Source organism: Leptonychotes weddellii, chromosome 8 (genome assembly GCF_054177405.1).
Source record: "Leptonychotes weddellii isolate Sample4059 chromosome 8, ASM5417740v2, whole genome shotgun sequence".
NCBI lineage: Eukaryota > Metazoa > Chordata > Mammalia > Carnivora > Phocidae > Leptonychotes > Leptonychotes weddellii.
The window spans coordinates 32,835,773-32,857,829 of NC_138376.1; the positions used below are offsets into that span (position 1 = coordinate 32,835,773).

Genomic DNA, 22,057 nt, shown 5'->3' on the forward strand with positions numbered 1-22,057 from the left:
AGAAGATGGACTCTGAAAAACAAACTGAGGGTTCTAGAGGGGAGGGGGGTGGGAGGATGGGTTGGTCTGGTGGTGGGTGTTGAGGAGGGCACGTTCTGCATGGAGCACTGGGTGTTGTGCACGAACAATGAATCATGGAACACTTCATCTAGAACTAATGATGTAATGTATGGGGATTAACATAAGAATAAAAAAAAATGTATTTTTTTAAGCCATCTCTACACCCAACATGGGGCTCGAACACGCCACCCCGAGATCAAGAGCCACATGCTCTACCGACTGAGCCCTCTAGGTGTCCAGATGCACAGAAGATTTTAAATTTCACGAATGACCCTTCTTCCTGATGCTGTCATGCTTGGCCCTGGCTACTTCACCTGGGGTTCCAGAGTCGTGAACCTATGTCTCCCTGCATTGACAGCGGGACCACCTGGCTGACCCCACCCACCAACCACAGAGCTCCCTAGGGGTCGGGCCCTGGCCTAGTTAAGGTCTGTATGACCAGCACCGACACAGGGCCTGCACGTAGCAGGTGCTCTGTCTGTGTTTGGTAGGATGAAGATGATCTTTAGTGACACAGGATTTGGGCTGGGGGTAGCGTGGTGGGAGAGATGGGGGGGCTTCCAGTGCTGTGGAAAATGGGTACGAGATGGCCTTCCAGGAGGGGGAGGGCAAGATGGAGGGGAGCACAAACTCCCGGAAACAGAGTGCCTAGTTCAAATCCTCTTCTTGGCTGTGCAGCCTTGGGCAGGTTACTTCACCCTTCTATGCCTCAATTTCTTTGCCATCTTTGAAACGGGAGTCATAACAATATCTAGCTTAGAAGGTTGGTTATGAGAATCAGATGGCTCATAAAACAGGGCTTAACATATCATCAACATGACACAGGTCCTGGCTGTTATTATTATTACTTTATTATAGCCTCAGCTCTTTGAGGTCAGAGAACACGTTCCCTACGTCTTGGTGGCTCTAGCACCTAGCACAGCACTCAGTGTAGACCTGGTACTCAGTAGCTATTTGTTAATTGGATTAAAGTGTCTTTTGTCAACCAGGCAGTCTTTCCTTACTCTGCCCTTAGTTTCTCCTGCGGCGGTTCCCTGGCCTGTTTCGTCCTGTTCTCCATCGTTCTGCTTCACGGTTGGGTCTTGGTCTCCCCGCCACCCCTGCGATGGGAGGTAAGCTGCTGGTTCTCAGCCCTTAATAAAGGGATCCTGAGGCTGGGCTGGGTTAGGGGCTGGGTGGCTGCAGTGGCAGGTCGGGAGAGGCTAGGGCTGGGGGAAGGCAACCCTCTCCCTTGTCTTCCTCCTACGTAGCCCCCTGTCCCAAGTCACAGAACCATGGAATCTCAGTGCTGGTTTCCTCCCCCAGCCTGGAAGGGCCTGGACCATTCTGTGCCTGTTTTCCTTCTAGTTTGTTGGCTGCCTGGTTCTCTCTTGGAGCCAGGGGATCAGAGAGAAGAGAAGAACCTTTGGCATTCTGAGAGGGTGCTGGCCATGTCTCCTTCCAGACACTCTCTGATATGACTCTTTTGATGATCTCCTAGGCATTGTCGTTACTCCCAGAGGCCCCCTGGAGCCAAGTCTTGGAGGGAGGGTGGAGGATCACCCCTGATCCTTCCCTGGGTCCTTCTCTGGATCCCTCCTCTGTGGACGGCCCACTACCCTCCATTCACTGATGTCATGACCAGCTGTGCCCCAGGGATCCCAGGCACACAGGGACCCGGGCAGTCAGCTCTGTGCTCTGCCCAAGGTTCAACCTTCCTTGGGTTCTTGATGTCCCAAGTTCCCTGATGTCACCTCAGATCCTATGACTTGCCCTGCCCCACTCAGGAGGGACCTTGTCCCCGAAGACTTTGGCCTTTCTTTGGATATTCACAGGCAGTGTGGCAGCTAGGTCAAGTGCCAGTGGACAGTGGGGAGACTTGGAGGTTGGCTTGGGGCTGGGGTGGGGGTACCACTTTGCCCTGCATGGCTGGCTCTGGGTGTAAGAGCAGTGAGTCACCCCTTTCAGGCAGTGGTGAGGAGAGAGAGCAGGGCATGGGCACTGGGTATGTGTGGGTGTGGAGGGTGGGGAGCCCGGGTTGTTCCCATCTCCCGAGAAGCCTGGTGGCTGCCTTGCATCTCTGTGCGTGTGAGATGGGCTTATATAGGAGTGTGTGATTTGTGAGTGTGAGTGCAGGGACACGAGGAGGGGGATTACGTGAGGTGTGGGTGCGGTGTGCGCGTGTGTGTGCGCACGCGCGTGGGCAGTGAGTGAGGTGGGCTGTGTTGGTGATGGGGTGGGTACTGTGCTGCTGGGCTTGGGGGCTGCGTGGAGGCCGGAGTAGAGAGTGACCACAAAATTACAATGTACCTTGATCTCTCTTTATTTTAATTTAACCTCAGCCTCTGCCAGGGGTCAGGTTGCTGGGTAACTGTTGGGAATGGGGGGAGAACTTAGGGCCTCCTGTTGCCACCCCAGCTGCTGATTATCATCTGAATGATGATGTCTTAGGAGAAGAGGGACTTGCCACTCTCAGCAACCATACCTCCGGTGGGAGCACCAGCTTTTGTCGGGGGGGTGCTCACACCCTGACCCCGGTGTCTGTGTGTTTATCACTCTGTGTGTGTGTGTGTGTGTGTGTGTGTGATGTTAAGAGTCTGGTGTATTTTTGTGTATGTACACGTGTGAGTCTGTGACCTGTGATGGGCTCTGCATGTCGGTTTTGAGGTGTTGTATGTTCCTGTGTATATACACAGGGGCAGTGCCATCATATTTGATTTTACTTGTTGAAGGGGGAACACACCACAGTCACCTTTTCAAAATTATGCAAACAGAAACAACATTCTAGAACTAAATTTTAACAGTCATTGTGATGTTACTATATGCAAATATATGTATGTATATTTTATGCCATATGTTTATCCTATATTAAAATAAATGCCTTTGATATATTGTTGAAACTTAATTTTCTTAAACAAATACAAAATATAAATCATTTTTGTCTAACACTTGATTTCTTCTGACAATAAAATGAATCTTGTTTTGATCAGATGCCTTTATTACCAGTGCCTGAAAATATCATTTGTCTAATTGTTTATTATCTTTCTTTCACACTAGAATATCATCTTTATGAGGGCAGGGATGTTTGTCCATCTTGCTCATGTTGTATTTTCAATGGTTAGAATAGTGCCAGGCACATAGACGGTACTGAATAAACATTTTTTGTATAAGTGAAAGAGAAAGTATTCCCAAGAACATGGCATGTAAGTAGAGGCCTGAAGGGTGAGGAGGCATTTACCAGGTTGAGAAGGGGTAAGGACTGTTCTAGTGGCAGGCAGTATGTACAAAGGTCCTGAGGCAGGAGGAGGCAGAGTGCATTTCTGAGGAGCTGAGAGGTGGCTGGTGAGGCTGGAGTGCTCTGTGTGTGCTTGTGAGCGTGTGCATACATGGGCACGCCTGCATGTGTGTGTGGAGGGTCTTCTCAGCCATTTGAAGGAGTCTGGAACGTTGCAAAGGAGTGACGTGACCAGAGTTGTGTTTTAAAAACACCCCTCTTGGGGCGCCTGGGTGGCTCAGTCGTTAAGCGTCTGCCTTTGGCTCAGGTCACGATCCCAGGGTCCTGGGATGGAGTCCTGCATCGGGCTCCCTGCTCCTCAGGCTCCCTGCTCTCCCTCTCCCACTCCCCCTGCTTGTGTTCCCTCTCTCGCTGTGTCTCTCTCTGTCAAATAAATAAAATCTTAAAAAAAAAAAAAGAGCTCTACATTTAAAAAATAAATAAATAAATAAATAAATAAATAAAAACACCCCTCTTGTTGCTGGAGGAGGCTGGAATCTGAGGTGGGGAGAATGAGAGCAGCAGGACTAGGTGGGGACCCGGTGCTGTCCTCCCGGTGAGAGATGGTGCGGACTCCGCCCCTCTGGTAGTTGCCTTGGGGATGGAGCCCCTAGGACCGGGTCAGGAGGTTTTCAGCGGCAGAGGGGTGGGGTTGCCAGGGTCGCCCGGTGGCGTTGGGAGGGGTGGGAGAGGGAGCTGTCTGGAGTGGGTCTGAGATTTCTCTCTTGCTTAATTGGTTGGCTGGTGAGCTGAGGGCTTCCTGTGTGCTGGGCGCTCAGCTAACCACTTCACTGACCCAGTTAATCTTCCTAGCCTTCTGAGGCGGGTCGGATATCATCTACGAGGAATCGGAGGCTCAGAGTGATAAGTCCTCTGCTGTAGGGTTTACGCTTGTCACTGTGAAGCCCTCCTAACACCTCTCACCATCAAGGCTTGCGGTGGGCTGGTTAGCAAGGGGATCATAGACATATACGGGGTGAATAGTTCATTTTAACTGGAGACCTATGGATGCGCTCCTATTTGCCAGCCTTTTGATGTGTGGCTGAGGCCTCCCCTGGGCACAGCCTCTCCTGTGCCCGGAATGTTCTCTCTTGTATAAACCATCCCATGACATGCTGTCTTCTCTGGGTTCCGGTTTTGGTTTACAGTAAAGTTTATTACACCTCTTAAGAACTAATCAAGGGCAGGATTCTTCCAGATTTTGAGCACCCCCAACCACCCGCCCTGCTGGCTCCATTCTTTACAGTCTGCTTTTTTCACCTCCAACCCAGTGGCCATGTTTTCAGTGGTTTGCTGTTACCAGACTCTTCCAAACATTCAACTTGGATTTTTGAGAAAACAAGAACCCTCGTTCTTCTCACAGTCATATTTCATTGTGTTATGCCGGATTCAACTAAATTGTGTAATGACAGTAACAAGCGCCACTGACAAACAGGTTTGGGGACAAACACAGTGGCTCTGGGGGTCCCGGTGGTTGGGCTGTGGGAGCAGAAGTGGGCCGGCACGTTGCTGATCCCCCGGGTGGCTGGTGGGCATCGCTCTGCAGGCTTCTCAGAGAGAGTGGAGGGGTAGCAAATGAAATCAGATACCCGCTGAGAATGTGGGCAAGGGGGAGCGCGGCCCTGTCGTGTTTTACCAGAAGACGAAGTCTGTGTTCAGTCCTTAGTACACATAGTTGGAGCCCTCGGGACCCAACATGAAATGCTATCAGTGGCTTAAGGCCTCAGCATCAGTTTTAAAAAGTATGCTTTGTACCTCAAATCATTGATTCCATTAATAATGAGCACAGGGCTGGCAGTTCATTCTGGAACTTCACATTCTCCTGAGCCACGCACTGTGAGGGCAGCCGGGGGTGCAGTTGGGGGTGGTGGATGCAGTGCCCTCTTTGTGTGTCTGCACTTGCAGAGGCTGGGGTCCATCCTGGAAGCCAGGCTTCTGCCTTCGAAGAACTTCTGCTCCTAAAGAGAGTGAAGAGGAGATGCCCTGGAGCGGTCAGGATCTGGGTCCAGAGGCCTGGTCAGATCTGACAGCATGTGTCCTGTGCCTGACCCACAGGGGCAGAGGGAGGGCAGAGATGGTGCTTTCTTGACACATGGTGCCCCCCTGGCCCAGGGTAGGACACACTGGGTGGGCACCTCATCTGTGAAGACTTGCAGGCATCTGACTCATTTCTGCCTGGTGCTGGGGACCATTTCATCTCTCAGAGGATTGGGGGAAGTGAATGAAGGAAAAGGGATTGGTTGAAAGAATGGGTTAGCAGAGTGGCAGTGATCAGGGAAACGTGGGATAAAAGTGAACCTGTCCCTATTCAGAATCATCAGGGAAGAGAATTTGGTCCAATTCAGTTGAACCGTCATTTCTTGAGTCATTGTGTTAGGTTCTGGGAATGCCAAGAGGAGTAAGACCCCATTCCTGTCCTCAAGAGCCTATCATATGGCCATGGAGACGGACTCCAACAAGAGCATCTCCTAGGACATGCTATGGCTCCAGGTCTGGTGAAAGAGCTCAGTGACGTCATGAAAAACTCAGGCTTTTTCTATCTTTCTGCTCTGCTGTCCTGAGCACATTAACTTATTGTCCACATGCGTGTTGCCTCAGGGTTGCAAGATGGCGGCTACGGAGCCTCCTACAATTATATTCAAGGCAGAAAACAAAAAGGCCAAGGAGAAAATGCGGCTGCATTTTTTATCAGGGAAGAAAAGTGTTTCCCAGAAACTCCGTCAGAAAAGGACCTCTCGTGTCTCATTGGCTGGGACTGAAAGGCAACGCTGCAAGGGAGACGGGGAAAGTGAGGGTCAGGCGGTGGGGGGGTGGGCAGGATGCTCGTGATAGCTTAGAGGAGCCTTGGTTCATCCCCGGGGCCTGGATACATTGCCATCTGAAAGGTGGGGGTTCTGGAGGAAGGGCTGGGGCGGAATGGCCGCTAGGTGGAAGGAACAGTGTTTTTCACATGCAGTGAGAGCTAAGGTGATGCCCTGGCATCAGAGAGAAACCAGATGGGCCGAGTTAGCCCTCCCTGGGCGGGGCAGAGAAGGTTTCCTGGAATAGGTGATCCCTGAGCGAGATCTGGAGCGCCCCTCTCAAGACCAGTCGGAAGGGGAACCTAGGTAGAAGGAATAGCAGGAGCAGAAGCACAGGGATGCGAAATAGTATAGTGCGTCCAGGGATGTGTGCACAGAGGTTTAGTTAAAGGAGGAAGTTCCAGAGGTAGAGGTGGAGAAGTGACAAGAAACCACATCGTGGTGGGCTTTGCAAGTCCTGCTGCTAACTTGGATTCTACCCTGTAGGGTCTTGAATGGCTTTCGGCAGAAGAGGAGCCCGATGAGCTGGGATTTTTAGGAAGGAGCTGGTGCCGAGAATGGATGGGAGAGGCTGGGAAGGTTCTTGCACCATCCAGACAAGAGCTGCTGAGGGCCTGTAGTAAGATTTTCCAAATCTGCCTGCCAATATTTCAGCGACAAGATAGGAAGGATTCCATGGCATGAATCTCTGGAGGGACAGATGTCTCAAGAGGGCTGGGAAGCTCCCAAAAATGTACATCAGATTGTGCAATCACACACAGGGTCGTCTATGTCCCAGTGCTGAAGAAAGAGGAGCTGTGGCTAAGGAGATCAGTGGGCGACATGGCAGCTTGCTGCGTTGCTGTTTTAGGAAGGCTTGAGCAGAGAAGGGAAGGGCAAATCTGAGACGGGGCCATGAGCCTGTGAACACGGTGCCTGGAAGACAAGAATAGGCAGAACTTTGTGAAAGATACTAGGGGCAACTGAGGCTTATGTAGCCAGGATTAGAGCCCGTGGAGGCTGGGCCTAGGCGATGGGGACCAGAGAAAAGGGGTGTTCCTGGGGCTGTGTTGTTGCTGCCCCTCTGCCAGAGACCAGAGATGGGGCCACACTGGAGAGGAAAGAGAAGCACCTCCCCAGCAGCTGCTCCCAGGGTTTGCAGGGGGCCTCTCCCTGTAAAACAACATTTCAGGCAAAAGCGAAGCTTCTGGACAAGAGCGCTGGGTCTTCTCGGTCCCCTCTGAGGAAGCTCGGAGCACGGGGCTGGGTGCAGGAAAATGTGGCTCTGAGTTTCAAAAAGAGGAGGGGTCTGGAATCTGTAACTTCACAGCTCAGGGCAGTCCTGGACCAGGATGCCTGCAGACTGGGAAAGGGATGGTTCACCAGCACCTAGAAAGGTGGAGGAGGGGGGTCTGGGAGCCAGCAAGGGCTCGCCATGACTAGCGTGTCAGGCCAATTAAAAACAAGAGTGTTGTGTGGGCGCCTGGGTGGCTCAGTTGGTTAAGCGACTGCCTTCGGCTCAGGTCATGATCCTGGAGTCCCGGGATCGAGTCCCGCATCGGGCTACCTGCTCAGCAGGGAGTCTGCTTCTCCCTCTCCCGCTCTCCCCTCTTGTGCTCTCTCTCTCCACTCTCTCTTTCAAATAAATAAATAAAATCTTTAAAAAAAAAAACAAAAAACAAGAGTGTTGTGAAATAGATAAGAAACACCCATGGAATAAAACTCAAAAAACACCAAAGAGTATACAGTGAAAAGTGCCCCTCTCACCCCTGCCTTCTAGCCCCCCAGCTGCGCTCCTCAAAGGCACCCAGTGTTACCGCTGCTCATGTATATGATCCACCTATCTATCTACCCTTTAAAAAAGGCAAATGTGTTGGGGCGCCTGGGTGGCTCAGTCGTTAAGCGTCTGCCTTCGGCTCAGATCGTGGTCCCAGGGTCCTGGGATCGAGCCCCGCACCGGGTTCCCTGCTCAGCGGGAGGCCTGCTTCTCCCTCTCCCGCTCCCCCTGCTTGTGTTCCCTCTCTTGCTGTGTATCTCTCTATCAAATAAATAAATAAAGTCTTAAAAAAAAAAAAGGCAAATGGGGCATATTTAACTTGCCACGTTTTACCCAACTTTCTTTTCCTCTAACAGATTTTGGAGATTTTTACTCAACAATGCACGTGGGGCTGCCTCATTCTTTCGATGTCCAGGGAGTACCGTAGTACGATGCCCTGTCATTTATTCTACCGGCCCCCCACAGTCGCCAGGCTTTCTCTCTCATTGTCTTATCTACAATGAATAACTTTGCATACACATCACTTTCTGCGTGTTTGACATATGTGATATGTATGCGTTTCTATAGAATAAATACTCAGAGATGGAGTTGTTGAGCAAAGAATTTGCTCACGTTTAATTTTGATAGATATCGTCAAATTGTCCAACTCCATAGAAGCTGTGTGGATTCATGTCCCCATCCTCCTATACAGGAGGGTCTGTTTCCCTGTATCTGGGCTAACCGTGTTTTCCAACTTTCAGGTCTTACTGGTGCTGGGCGGTCAGAGAGAAGGAATCTCCAGTTTTAGTATGTGTTTCTCTCATTAAGATTTCTGACTAATGGATTTTCTGACTCCCAAGAGGATTGGAGACCGGTAGATGCAGGAGTTGTGGGAAGTGCGGGAACTCCGCAAAGTTCTTGATAACGTCTCTCAGGTGCTTTGATGGTCAAGATGGAGAAATAGAGCTGCGATCCTGAAGTAGTTTTATGGATCAGTAGCTGGAAAAATGGTCATCCATTCATTCAACAAACATCCATGGAGCTTACGTTCTACAGGAGGAGACAGGCAATGAATGAAAACCAGAATAAATAAGTAAATTATGTGGTATATTAGAAGGCCGTATGCCAAGGGTGTTGCTTAATAAATCCACGTTGGTCTAGAAAAGGACAATAGATGCCACGGGGGCTCTGTCATTAGTCTCGTCTTGTCCGTTCAACACATAGTGATTGAATATCCACTACATGTCAGGTGTTACTTTAGGAACTAGGGATACAGCTGTGAACAAATCAGACAGAAGTCCCCGCCCTCCTGGAGCTGACACTCCATTGGTAGGAGACTGACCATAAGAAATTAAATAAGAAAAATAGGGGCGCCTGGGTGGCTCAGTTGGTTAAGCGTCCGTCTGCCTTCGGCTCAGGTCATGATCCCAGGGTCCTGGGATCGAGCCCCACATTGCATCGGGCTTCCTGCTCAGTGGGGAGCCTGCTTCTCGGTCTCCCTCCTCCTGTTCGTGAGTGCGCGCTCTCTCTCTCTCCCCCTCTATCACTCACTCAAATAAATAATCTGAAAAAAAAAGAAAAAAGAAAAGTATATAGCGTATTAGAAAGAAAAAAAAGTGCTATGGAGACGAATTAGGTGGGGAAGGCTGATAAAGAGTACCAGAGAGTGGGGTTGCCATTCCAAACGGGGCTGCCAGGAAAGGCCTCACTCAGAAGATGGCATTTGAGCAAAGACCTGAAGGAGGAAGGGAGCCATGAGGCTTTCTGGAGACGGAAGGCTGTTGCAAAGCCCGGGAGGCTGAAGCAATGCTTGGGGTGTCCGAGGAGCAAAGAGCAAGGGGGAGTATGGAGAAGGGACAGAGCGGGGAAGGGGAGCTGGATCCTGCAGGGTGTGGGGGCCTCTGTGAAGCCTGCAGCTTTTACTCTGAGTGAGGCAGGAACCATTGGAGAGTCAGCGCAGAGGAAGGGTGGCGTCTGGATTGGGTTTTAATAGGCTGATTCTGGTCGCCGTGCTGAGGGTAGACAGAGGGCAGAGCAGGGAAACTGTAGTGATCCAAAGAGCAAGGGCAAAAGTCATGAGGTTCTTGCAAAAATCCAAGCGAGAAATGACAGTGGCTTGAACCTGACTGGAAGTGACAGAGAAATGGTTGGAGTCTGCTATGTTCTGAAGATAGAACCAACAGGATTTGTTGGCACCTTGGCTAGGAGATGTGAAAGAAAGGGATGTGTGAAATAGGATGGCAAAGGCATTTGGTCTGAACAAATGAAGGATGGAGTTGACCTGACCGGAGATCCTGAGATGGTGAATGGGATGGCTGGATGGGGCCAACGGGAAGGCCAGGTTTGGAATGCCGAGTCTGAGATGCCCAGGAGATACCCAGGTGGCGATGAGAAGGGGACAATAGGACATGCGGGTCCGGGAATCAGAGAGGACGGCTGGGCTGGAGATTGAAGTCTGGGAGCCAGCAATTTATAAATCATATTTAAAGCCTCTCATCCGGATGAGATCGCCCAGGGAGTGAGCGAAGGCAAGGACGAGAAGGGGTCCAAGCACTAGCCATGGGGCATTCCAATGTTACAGAGTTGGGTCACAGAAAATCGCCAGCAAAGGAGGCTGAGAAGGAGTGGCCAGAAGGTGGTGGTGGTGGTGGGGGGGGACCAGGAGAGTGTGAGAGCTTGAAAATAAAGTGAAAAAAAGGTTTCAGTGAAGCAGCGTGACCAACTGTTCCAAATGTTGCCGAGGGGTGAACCGAGATGAGGACTGAGGAGAGACCCTGGGAGGGACCGGAGCACCATGCGGGAGTGGTGGGGGGGTGACATCCCGCCTCCCACTAGCTAGGACTTAGAGGAGGGCCTGGATGTTACGCTGATCCCCTTGGGAGGAAAAGTGAACCACCCAGAAGGGCCACGACAGGTGGCCGTGAGGGACGTAGTGATACAAGGTGGCATTTGCCAGGGTCGGCACGGGGGTCCCACACACCAACCGTCTAAGTACAAAAGACTTGAGGCTTGTTGACAGCTCCTGGTGTGTCAGCAGTGACATGTAGTGATCCGAAGAGCATGGCAATTACAAGCTGGGTTAATGGACATATCATATCCGGAACGAGGGAGGTGACTGACCTGCTGGGCTCAGCAGAGCAAGGCGCACGGGGAACTGGGTTCGGCTGGGGGAGGGGAGGTGGGAGTAGACCCAGCAGGTGCGTGCAGGGAGTGCCCAGAGGGCCAAGGGTCTGCAAAGCAGTGGACTTGGGGAGGGAGGATGTGTGTCTACCATTCCGAGAAGAGCTCTCCTATGAAGGTATGTCTCAAAGCGGTGGCACAAGGCTGAGTGAGTGGAAGCTGAAATGTGACCAGACTCGGTGCTGTGACTTTTTCTATATTTACTGTGGATTCTCCATGAAATTTTATAATTTGTAAGCATTTCAAACCCCTTCTGACCCAGGAGTGACCCACAACTTGCTGAATGCCTGAATCTCAAGTCTTGGGAAAACAATGCTTCCTCTCAAGATCAGCTGAATGAAATGAGCAACTTCTAATCTGATCATCAACCGAGGCAGAGGAGGTTTATAATGGGTAGGCCACAGGGCTCGGGGCTTGGTCTTCCCCGGGAACATGCTGTCGCTGCCCTGGCAGACAGTATGGGCAACCAGCTCCCACAGTGCAGCCCCTGTCCCCTCCCAAGTGTCTGGGCATGGGGGTGAAACCAGGAGAGAGCAGAGAGCCGGCTCCTGTCCTCACAGGGCCCCCCGTCTGATGGGGGTGGGGGTGGAACGGGCTCCAAGGGCTGGAGGCGTTGGTGTGACCATACCCCTCGTCTGGCAGGAGGGGAAGGGTACAGCCTCCAAGATAGAATTCCTATAACCTTCCTGGTCAGCGCCGTCCCACAGAAGGGTAATGTGAGCCACATCTGTATTTTCTAGATTTTCTAGTAAGCCACATTAAGGGAGCAAAATGAACAGGTGCGACACATTTTGACATATTTTATGTATTTATGTATATATTTATTTAACCTAAAATATCCGAAAATATTCTCCTTTCAACAGGTAATCAAGGCATGAAAACGGCCTGGGATAATTTACATGATTTTTTCATGCTCAGTCTTCACAAGCTGTGCGCATCCTCTGCTTACTCACAGCACATCTCGATTTGGACCAGCCCCGGGCGCTGGGCAGCGAGGGCTCAGTTTTCTGTCTCATGTCCTTCCCTGTGCTGGAAGGAGCCAGGGCTGCCCGTGTGCGTGCAGGGACTCGGTGCTGGCGCCTGCCTGGCGATGGAAGGTGCTCGCGGGGATCCTCGGCCGCGATCTGCTGCATGCGGGGTTCGCCCGCCCCCGTACGCGTTCCTGGGCGGCAGCTAGCCCCTGCCAGGGCTGCCGGCTGTTTTCCAGCGGCGGTAAATATTAACGAAGCGGTGGGAGGCAGGCCCTCTGGGAGGCCTGGGCTCTCCCCATGGGAGGAATGGAGATAATGCTGTGTACCTTAGATAGGGCTTTCGGTCTGGCCTCTGACGCTGCTGGGCTGAGCTGCCGGGGATATGCAGGCTGGCCTTCTCTTCCCAGGACCAGGATGCCTTGCTGGGAGAGTCTCAGAACCCGCAGACCTCAGAAGTGCCACTTGCCTCTATGTGTGCATGAGCCTCGCCCCACTCCTCAGTCTCTCTCCCAAACCACCTCTTCACTTGAAGACCTCTTCTCTCCAAATCCACTTGCCAACAAGCCCAGCTAAGCCCGACCTAAGGGCAGAGGGAACGCATGGAGTTCAGATATTTTCTTTAAAAACAACAACAAAAACGAAACCAATCAGCACTCACTTATTGAGCACTTGCTGTATGCTGGGCCATTACAGAAGCTGCCTCCTTCCTCACGGGCACACAGGGTCTCCGGTTATCACCTCCCACCCAGGAGAGGGGCCTGAAAGTCAAACGGGTCAACGTCACAACTGGGCTACAAACCTAGGCTTTTGATTAGACTAGTTCTAGCTGCCAGAAAGTTCTCTCTGGGGAGGAGAAAGCAGGAGTATTTACTTGCAATTGCATAAACAAACACTGGAAGGACGCATAGGAGCGAATGTGATTACATATGGGAGGGAATGAGGAGGAATGGAGGTACTGGGGGTGAGAATGCTCAAGGTATATCCCTGTGTATTACCTTGATATTAGAACCATTTAGATATATTATCTAATTTTAAAAATAAATGAGATGGAATTTTAGCTGTTTGTTTTTTTCCCTCCTGGTAGAGGAAGATATGTTTCTCAGAGTAGATGAGCTGGATGGGCAAGCTGAACATTTTTTTTTAAAAAGATTTTATTTATTTATTTGTCAGAGAGAGAGAGAGAGCACAAGCAGGGGGAACGGCAGGCAGAGGGAGAAGCAGGCTCCCCACTGAGACCGATGGGGGACTCGATCCCAGGACCCTGGGATTATGACCTGAGCCGAAGGCAGTCGCTTAACCGACTCAGCCACCCAGGCATCCCCGAGCTGAACATTTTTTGGTATCTAGAATGTGTGTAGGCCTTATTTTCCATAAAGATCAATTAACTAATTTAGATGACAAAAAAAGAAAAAAGTGACTTCTTTCTGATCAGGACTTGGAATTGGTCTTCTTTAACCTATACCCTTGGCTCCTATTTCCTTACATCCTTGGCTCCTTCCAGTCTGATGAGGAAAACAACCAATTTCTACCCCTCAAACAACCCCAGTCAGAGGGAGAGACACAGCCCTGCCCTCAGGGAGCCCCAATCTGAGAGGGAAGACATAGAATCTGAGATTCCTAGCACCTCAGAGGTACAGAGGAAGGGTCTTGGCATGATCCTGCCCTCAGGGACCCCAGTCTGAGGGGAGGCACAGCCCTGCCTCAGGGAGCCCCAGTCTGAGGGCAGACACAGCCCTGCCTCAGGGAGCCCCAGTCTGAGGGGGAGACACAGCCCTGCTTCAGGGAGCCCCAGTCTGAGGGGGAGACACAGTCCTGCCTCGGGGAGCCCCAGTCTAATGGGGAGAGACAGCCCTGTGTTCACAGAGTTCCCAAGCCCAGCTCCTCTGGACCATGTGAGAGAAATGAAGGGGCTCCTCTGTGTTCTGAAGCACCCACTTCTGCCCTGGGCCTGGCTCCTCCTTCCCATCCCAGGAAACCTCCTTCATTCTTAGCCTGCTCAGGATGTCAACACTTGATTCATTTCCCCTGAGTGCTTGTCCCTGGTTCCCAGAAGGTGTCTGTGTGTCCTTCGTTGCTTCCAGTCTCTCCTGGAACCAGGGAATGCATGTCCTGAGGGCATGTGGGAGGTGGGCATCTCCTTGAGAATCTCCCTTGCAAGACAGAGACTCTATTCTATCACTCGGACTGAGCTGCGCTGAGCCAGGGTGGGCCAGAGTGCAGGTCTGTGTGGGGAACTGGGGGCTGCCCTGCCCTTTTCCCAAGAAGCACGTGGGCAGTGAGAGCTGAGGAGAGGGCCCAGGAGGTTTCTCTTTACTTGTGGATCTCATTCAGTGAGTCTGACCTGGAACCAGGCAGAAGGATGGGAGGCCCTGAGTGTTCTCGGAGTTCCAGAGGTCATTGACCTGGGAAGGAAAGGGCGAGCCTGGGGCCCGGGCAGGCCGGGGCACGCGCGTGTGTGTGCACGTGCACACACACACACACACACACACAGGCTGTGTTTCCTTCTAAGCAGAAGGTGCTGCCCTTGGCAGAACTGGAGAGGCCCATCCCATTCCCAGCCAGGGTTCCTCAGCATCCTTGAGGGGAGGCCAGGTTGTGAGGCCAGTGGGCTACAGCCAACCGTCCCCTGTCCTGGGAAGGTGCTCACTCCACCCCACCCCAGCCTACATTCCCTTTTCTTTCCCTACTGGCAGAGGGGTCCTGGGGTCTGGACCAGGCCTTGGAGGCTGGAACAGTGTGTGGGGATGGAGTGGTGGAAATCTGGTTGGGAGACTGAGGGGTGGCAATGGAGTGAACCCCTTGAATACCCTGCCTGTCTTCCTGTCTCCAGTCTTGACCTCCTCCTCCCAGCCTGACTATGAAATGAGAGGGAGATGGCAGGGCAGGGTCCCAGCAGGCCCAGGTGGGGACAGCAGACACTCCTGTCGTCAAGTACAGACATAGAGTCTGAGAGTCCCAGCACCTCCGAGGTACGGAGCAAGGGTCTCGGCCTGATCGGGCCCAAATGTCCTCATTGGACAGGTCGGGGAACTGAGGGCCATAAAGGTTTTGGGAAAACATCTTGGAGAAGCCACAGAAGAGAGGGCCCTGGGACTGGGCCCTGGAAAGCAGTTTGTGGGGCTGATGCGGGGAAAATGTCAGGGTTAGGGTGAATAAGATGGGAAAGGAGAAAGATATCCGATGGGGAGTGAGGCCGGGCGTGTCTGCCCAGAGTATCAGGCCTGCAGGGAAAGAAAACAAAGCATCTGGGATCTTGTAAGACAAGACCTCAGGTAACCCCAAGGCTCAGCAGTCAGCTCCCTAGGAATGTCTGCCAGCCAGCAGCAACTTTGACTCAGCGCCTTTGCTCTGCAGCCCAGGGTGACCTTGTGCAGGCCATCCCTGCTCAGGGCCTCTGTGTCCCCTTCTGTAAAAGGAGACTGGTACCCAGCCTTCTTAAAGGACCTCCCCACCCCCAATCTCCATGTTTTACACGATATCTTTGAGAGGCTTTTCTCTACTTGGCACTTCTCACTCTCCCTGTGAGTCAGTTTCTGCATCTGTAAAATAGGGATAAAAAATAATACATATCTCCCAAGCTTGTTGTGAGGATTAAATGGGTAAATACACGTAAAGCATCTAGTGCCTGGCACACAAAAAAATAATTAGGAGGCCTGTAGTGGGTTTCTTTTTCATTGAATGACCGGGGCAGAAGGCCTTATTTTTTTTTTTCTTAAAGATTTTATTTATTTATTTGACAGAGAGAGACAGAGCGAGAGAGGGAACACAAGCAGGGGGAGTGGGAGAGGGAGAAGCAGGCTTCCCGCAGAGCAGAGAGCTCGATGCGGGGCTCGATCCCAGGACCCTGGGACCATGACCTGAACCGAAGGCAGATGCCCAACAACTGAACCACCCAGGCGCCCCCTCCGTGGGGCATTTTAAAGGCAGCCTGACTCCAGGGAGGCCCACATCCTAATCCCACATCCAGGCCACTCACGTCCAGGCTGGAGAGCCCAGAGGATAGTGAGACCCAGGCCTGGAAGCCCCTGGAACCTCATGCCAGGACCACTGAGGTGACATAGGGTTTCTGGGCCTTGGGCCCCAGAGGGAGAGTCAGCACCCTCCTCCCGCACCCCCACCCCGGCTGGAGACACCCTGCTGTGAGGCTGGCGGGAGATAGGGGAACACCGAGAGGCATCCCATGGAGGGCTTTCAAGAGGCTGCCCTGCTCAGGGTCAATATTTGTTCAGCTCTTGGGCTGGCGTGGTCCCTCACTGCCTCTGGTCTCACATTCCAACCATCGCACCCCTATCTCAGGAACGCGCTCCCATCGACTTGGGGGACCGCGCCCGACATCGGCAGTGGTCTGCCCTGGTCTGCCGCCGCCACCACCCCCATTTCCAGGCAGGTGCGTGGAGGACGCAGGCCAGGTGTGGGCGCTGGGCCCTGCCCCACCTGCTTCCCCACCATGAAGCTCTGACTTCCCTGCCCACGACAATCAGGGAGGGAGGGGGACAGGACCTTGTCTGCCTGCGGCTGAGATTCCTACTTCTATCAGATCATTACTTTGACCTACATTTCCTAAGCACTTACTCTGTTCCTGAGAAGATAGCCCCTCCCACCTCTACCCCCCAAAGAAAAGACTTCTTCTAGGCCCTTGAGAAGCTTGTAATCAAACAGAGTTTTCTCAACCATCAATAACGTCTAGGATCTCATTTCCGGGGCAAATATTCTCATGGGACCCCAGTATTAACTCAAATCAGGTTTGCTTAGATATATGCAGACATACAACTAGATATAAAATACCTTTCACTTTCAGCTTATGCACAACTCAAAAACGAATATCAATCTGCAGTTGAAGTACAAAGAAAACAATTCGAGCAATCGATTTCAAAGGGAGGACAAACACTTTAGTACTGAAACCAAATCATCACTTGCAGTGTGAACAGCCGGGACCGCCAGAATACAGGGTTTTGTTCCTTTGAAAGGGGACCTGGGAGTGGCGGGCGCCCACGGCATTTACATATTAAGCCCCACCTCTGCTCTTTCCTCATTGGCCAAGGACAATTGGTCCTAATGAGGTCAGGGGTGGAGCGCTGAGGTTAGCTTGTAAGTGCAAAGGCCCTGAGGGGTAAGGGGCAGGTCTGAGGACAGGATTAATTGCAGCCAGGTTCTAGCCTGGCTTTTCCCCGGTCCCTGACTGTCTCCACAGCTCCTGACTTTCACCCATGAACTCATTTGCTTCTTATTTCAAGGTGGAGAGCGGGGCAGGGCAAGTTCCTTCCAAGTCTCTTGAGTTTTTGCCCTGTCTCTGTGAGGGAAGGCATGACTTTTTAAATTTCTATTCTTATTTTGTCCCCTTTCTCCACAAAAAGTAGCATACTTTACACATGGTTCTGTATCTTACTTCTTACTTCTTCGGTTTACTCCATCTTGGAGGGCTCTTGATAATGGTATGTAAAGAATGCCTTGAGCCATTTTTTTTTTTTTACAGCTGCATAATATTCCATTGTATGGCCGACCTGTCATTTATTCAACCAGTCCTTTGTTGAGTTAGGTCATTTCCTTCTTTAGTTTTTACAAACAATGCTGCAGTGAATAATCTTGTACATGCGTCATTTCGCACGTACTAGGTATATCTGTAGCATCAATTCTCAGACCTGGAATTGTTGGTCAATGGGTATATGTGTTTGTAATCTTGATACATATTGCCAAATTGTTCTCTGCAGAGATTGTAACAAATAAACTCCCACCAGCAATGGATGAGTGTGATTATTTCCCCACAGCCTGGCCAACGAAGTGTGCTATTAAAAAAAAAAATTATTTTTGCCAATCTGATAGGTGAAAAATTGTATCTTACTATAGTTCTAATGTGGACATGCTTTTATTTACAAGGTGTGTGGCTGGGAGGTGAAGGATGCAGTGTTCTGTTGGGGAGTGAAGGATTTCCCAGGGCTCAAGCACCTGACCTTATTTGTTTTAATCTGTGGAAACCTGGCCCAGGGAGAGACTCTAACTGCAACAGGACCCACCCAAGTCATCTCCAGATCTGAAGGTGCCTGGAAAAGCCACATCAGCTTATCTTTGCGTATGGATGGGTTGGGTGGGGCCTTGGGTGTATCCTCTTAGAGCCTTAGAGCCTTCCCCCGCCAGGTTGCTAGGACCTCACACTAGTGGGGAAGTTGCCCAAAGACCATGCCACTTTTCTAGGCTGCTCCTCTATGGTATGGGAGAATCACAGGATGAGAAGCTCCAATGAATGACCAGAAGCCAAGCCCCTTTTAGTCTTGCTAGATTCACAATATTTGTGGTGTCCCTCAGGACCAGAGACCCTGTAGAAGGAGAAAACAAGGTTAACTTCATGATTTGTTCTATGTGAATCCACTCTTGCGCCAGGTGATCAGCACTCTTTCCTGAGATTCATTCCTCAAGGAGAGGTCAGAGACAACCTCACCCGAAATATGTGGGCCTGGCCTTGCTGAGGCGTGGGAGGCTCAGAGAAGGGCCGGTGTAAGATCTTCTCCCCCTGGAACATGCTTCAGTGTTCAGATGCTAGGCCTCCTTCCGTCTGAATGCCACAGTCTTTACAACAGCACCTGGGCCCCAGCCTGGGACCCCAGAGCCGCTGAGTGTGATTTGTGGGTCAGCACCCCAGAATCTCTGGACTGAGGAATCTTGGACACAAAGCAGCTCAGACTTAGAATATAAAACACCAGAGTTGAAGTGACCCTAGACAGCACCCAGTTCCTTTATGGTACAGCTGGGGAAACTAAGTCACATGTAAGGTAAGGGACTCACCCAAGGTCTCCCAACTAGCAGATGGCAGAGCCAGGCGGGGCACAAGTATCTGGACTCCCAGGCCAGCCCTCTCTGAGCTCAGTTCTAAGGGGTCGGGGCTGAGCCTGTTGCCTCAGGACACACTCTTTCTGACTGAGTGTGGGTGCCCAGGATGGTGGGTGCCACTGCTTGGATGGCTGCCAGCTAAGGCAGGACCCCCAGAAGCCAGAGTGGATGAGAGTATTTACAGGGTCCATTGTCAGCATGCCCAGATTTGTTTCCCCGCCTGCTTTTAATCACACCTAATGATTAGCAGAGGAACCCAGAGAATCCCTGGCTCTTTCCTTCTGCTTCCCTCCCTTCTGCAGACATGGGGAGAGGGGCAGGTGGAGGCAGCGGCCTTCCCAGAAGTCAGCCTAATCTCTTTGCCTGTCTTGGGAAAGCTCTTAATGAGGATTGTTCCAAAGGGTGGGGGCAGGGAGGGGGCTTGCTTCTCTGCCAGTGCATGGAATTTCTGAGAAGCCCCTCCCCCAAGATGCCAAGCCCCAAGTTTAGCTGCCAAGGCTCTGAATTCAAGGAAAGAGGAAACTGTGAACGAGGATTGGAAAAGGGAAAAGCCCTTGTGGCAGGAATAAGATGTGTCATTCAGTGCTTCCTCATTGCCCTCTTGATCGGTCGCCCTTTGCCAGCCTCCTTCACTCCTGTCCTTCCTTCTCCTGGGAATTCCATCTCCACTGCTGTCTGTCTGTTCCACCCTGCCCCCCAGAATGGCCCAGTTCCATCTACCTCCTCAGGAACCTTCTGCTACTGCTCTAGCCTCGTGAGCTTTCTGCTCTTTGAGCCCTCCATGGCTGGGACATAGAAGTTGCTCAATAGACCTTCTTTAATTAGAATGTGTCGAGCACCTAACTCTATGTCGGTATCTTGGGCTGGTTCCCCATCGAGATGAGGATTCGAGCTCCAGTAGCTCATTTGGGAGGTGATCCCATGAACCGCCAGTCAGGGAGTGAGGGAGTGAGGCAGGGAAAGGAAGGAAGCCAATAGAATATGTGTGATTGGGCATGTGCCCGCTGTGGGCACCTGGGGGGCCCCCCCACGCCGGGGACCCCCTGGAGACTGGGTAGAATAGTCACCTCAAAGTTACCACCCAAGGGAAAGTGAGCTCGGGTATCATCCCCCCATCCTGTGGTTGTTAGTTGAGGGATCCTGGGGTTTGATGTCAAGTCCCCGGCCTTCCTGGCCTGCTCTGCACGTGCAAGCCAAGAGGCCTCAAAACATCAGAATGGTGGGGCACGTGGGTGGCTCAGTCATTAAGCATCTGCCTTCGGCTCAGGTCATGATCCCAGGGTCCTGGGATCGAGCCCCGCATCCGGCTCCCTGCTCAGTGGGAAGCCTGCTTCTCCCTCTCCCACTCCCCCTGCTCTTGTTCCCTCTCTCACTCTCTCTCTCTCTGTGTCAAATAAATAAATAAAATCTTTAAAAAAAAAACCAAAAAACCATCAGGATGAGGAGTGCTGCGGGGATCTGAGTGGGTATGTCCCTGTCTGTGTGTGCTGGCCGCTGGGGAGACAAAGGTGAGCAGAGCCGCCCCTGCCCTGTAGGACTTCACAGTCTAGCGAGGGAGCAGAGGGTGAAACACATCATTCCAGCACAAGGCAGTAAATACCAGAATAGAGGTATCCATCTCGGGCTGCGGGAAAGTGGAGGTGGGACACTTGACCAGTCTGAGACTTAGGGAAGATGTCCGGAGTGGAGAAGAGAGCAGAGCTGGAGTCTGGAGGGCTGACTTGCTCTCGGGGGCAGAGAAAGTGGCAGGGCAGTCCACACAGAGGGAAGGACACAGCACAGTCACAGTGGGGGCTGGGGGGCACTCTGAGCCCGTTGTCAGCTGACATCCCCAGCGCTGCCACCATCTCTAGCCCAGCATTAGGGTCAGCTCAAGTTTAAACCACTTTTGAGATAGCCACTAATCTTAACCTTAACCTGGAAGGACTGGCTGATGTTGAATTTGCAAACCCAGACACATTTGCTCATTTAAGGAGCTTAGTTAGCAATGTGTCACCTACACTCTTGAAGTACATCAGTGGTCTCCAAAACAGGGTGTGCCAGACTGGCCCATCAATATTTGGGAAGGCACTGGAAGTTCCTATTTATTTTTTCTTCCATCCTCTAAAAATGTCTATTTAGGGGTGTATTTTTCAATAATGTACATAATTTATTAGTATGGTAGCACATGTGAATTTAAACAAATAAATATACACATGTTGGGGCACATATCACAGACTTTTTATTAATAGAGGCATATGATCAAAAGAATCAGCCTATTGAAGTGGATGATGGCTGGGGCCTGCTTGGAATGCGCCACAGGAAGAAGTTTCTAAGAACCTGCTTTTCTCCATCCATCCGCAAGAGGTTCGGGCTGGGCTCTCCAGTGGCATTCCCCAGTCCTTTGTCAATAACCCTGTGCCCATTGACCCATCAGGGACTTGCACCCTCTTTGGTAGCAGGAGCCTCTGTTTGGAGCTGTTTCCATGGTAACGAGGCTGACGCCACCATTTGCTGTCCCTATTCCTGGGCCCGCTTCCCTTGGGCCTGAGGTTCCCAGGCCCGGCACAGGCCCCGTGTTTTCTGGCTGACTCACAGCCTCCCCAGCCCCACTCCAGCCCCTGCACCCCATCCTGGCCTGGCCCCTCGGTCCGTGACTGATGGCTACAGTCACTAATTACCTTAGTCATCTTTCCATCCATGCTTGTTGAGCTAATGGGGAAGGCAAACAGAAATCTCAGCACATGTGGAAAATTCCTGCTGACATGGCTAGAGGCCATGCCCAGATTTGGGGGGATTAGACCTTCCCCTTTGAGGCTGCAGGGATGGATCCCCAATGCAGAACGGTCTCCATGGTTTCATGGGGAGGTGGTAGGCCGCTCTCCTTGTCAGCGCCGGGTCCCCCAGCTGGAGGTTCGTCTTATCAAACATGAAGCAAGGTTGGCTCAGTGTGGGGGGCTGGGGGGTAGGACTCAAGCCTGGGGCTGTCTCCAGGTGGGACTCTCAGCTCTGGGCCCCCCAGGATGCCCAGCTGGCCCAGTTGGCGGAATTGGGAGGGTGGGGCCTCGGCTGCAGGCCCTCTCACACCTGAGGCCTGTTAATAATTATCCCTGGGGAGGGCAAGGCCCCAGAAGACGTCGCTAATGAGCCTGCTAAGTGACAGCTGGACCCTTCCTTCTCACCTGCTCTGGAAAACAAGATCTGGCCAAGGAATTATTTAACCTTCTTTGGGCTGGGAGCTCCCTGAGGACAAGGG

At 51.8% G+C, this 22,057-nt stretch overlaps 1 protein-coding gene and 1 long non-coding RNA gene across 2 annotated transcripts in view; both read left to right on the plus strand.

Annotated features, from left to right (window-relative positions):
- The window catches only part of LOC145722831 (uncharacterized), a 19,306-nt gene extending 7,087 nt beyond the window's left edge, over window positions 1-12,219 (plus strand). The window contains exons 2-3 of the long non-coding RNA XR_014147399.1: window positions 11,292-11,422; window positions 11,893-12,219. This is a non-coding gene — a long non-coding RNA (uncharacterized LOC145722831). The remainder of the gene's footprint in view (window positions 1-11,291; window positions 11,423-11,892) is intronic.
- Window positions 1-22,057, plus strand: part of POLH (DNA polymerase eta) — a 277,794-nt gene that overhangs the window by 186,924 nt on the left and 68,813 nt on the right. The window lies entirely within an intron of this gene.